The following is a 1,793-nucleotide window of genomic DNA, read 5'->3' on the forward strand; positions in this document are numbered from 1 at the left end:
AAATATAGGGGGGCAGCTATTTTAAAAGGCCTTAACATACAATGACAAAAAATATAAAAAAAAAACCCAAACAAAAAAACTAGACTATGTGAAGAAGAATTGGCAGTAGGACTGAAGAAGACACATCAACAACCTGCTTCATGCAGATGACACTACCTTGCTTGGAGAAATGTGAAGACGACTTGAAGTATTTACTGAAGAATCTCAAGACTACATACAACCTTCAATATGAATTACAACATCAAGAAACAAAAATCCTCACCACAGAACCTAATGGCCCTATTAAGTGGAGAAAAGACTGAAGTTGTCAACAACTTTCTTTTACTTGAATCCACACTAAATACCCATGGCAGCAACAGTCAAGAACGTAAAAGATGTGTGGCACTGCGAAAACATACTGTCAAGGACTTCTTTAAAGTGTAAAAGAGCAAGGATGGCAGTTTAAAGACTAAAGTGTGTCAAATCCAAGCCACAGTACTTTCAGTTGCTTCATATACACTGAAAGTTGGACAATGACTAAGGCTAATAGAAGAAGAATTGAAGTCTTTGAATTGTGGTTTTGGAGTACTGAATATTGCATGAACTGCCAAAAGAACAAACAAGTATTTCTTGGAAGAAGTGTAGACAACATGCTAATTGGAGGCAAAGAAGTGAAATTTCATCTCCTGTACTTTTTAATTATAACTGTCATTAAAAAAGGTGATCCAAATATGCAGCCAAAAATATATGGCAAACAGAGAATGTCCATAAAGTCTGGAAATTTATGAACATATATGTCATCAAGGTCAGCTTTCACATTTAGAATAAAATTTTAAAAAATGATGCTTACAGACTTTGTTAACACTTTGCCACACACTTTTAAATTGACAACCATGCTTAGAAACACATTTTGCTGTCATTTGCGGCAACGTGTTAACATCTTGCAGAAATCATCATAAAAGCTCAAAGGCATTTGCTGTGGAATCAGAATTAATTCACAGCTGGCCCTTCACTGGATTTCCTACACTGTAAATTACACGTGAGGATACTGCTCGTCTTGTTCTCCAGGGAGCCACTAGTGGATGGGAACCACTAGAGACACGCGCGTGCAACCTTCGGGTTAGCAGCAAACTACTGCCACCAGAGGAAGGGCTAGTGCCCTAGGGATAAGAAACTGCGCTGGAATCCTAAAGGCACATGGTTCAAACCCACCAGCTGCTCTGTGGGTGAAAGACAGACAATGTCCTTTGTAGGACCAACTGCTTCTAAAAACCTGCTGTGGGTCAAATTCTGACTCAACTGCCACCAGATATACCTAGAAGTGTAAGAGACAGTTAAATAGTTTATTGGGAGTGTATGTGTGTTTTCTACTTGCAGATTTTTAGTTTATAAGAAATATTAGCAAAGGGGTTAAAATACTTGATATGGAAGATATTTTTTCATTCTAAATATATACTCACCTTACCTTTCTGATTGTTTGCTTTTAATTCTATTTCTTAAAGTGCTCGATGGCACACACACACAATGTCAAGAAGACAAAGATTCTCGCCACTGGACCAATTGGTAGCATCAGGATGCATGGCGAAGAGATTGAGATTGTTCACAGCTTCAGTTTGCTCAGCTCCACGGTCAACACTCTTGGCACCAGCAGCCAGGAAATAAAAAAAAGTATTGCGATGGGAAAGTCTGTAGTTAGGGACCTCTCTAAAGTACTCAAGAGCAACGGTGTCTCTCTGGAGACTAAGATCGCCTGATATAGGCCATGGTTTTTGCAATCACTTGTTATGCATCAGAGAGTTGGACAATGACTAGGG

This window comes from Elephantulus edwardii, unplaced genomic scaffold (assembly GCF_000299155.1).
Source record: "Elephantulus edwardii isolate Elephantulus edwardi_28Jun2011 unplaced genomic scaffold, EleEdw1.0 scaffold00214, whole genome shotgun sequence".
In the NCBI taxonomy this organism is placed as follows: Eukaryota; Metazoa; Chordata; class Mammalia; order Macroscelidea; family Macroscelididae; genus Elephantulus; species Elephantulus edwardii.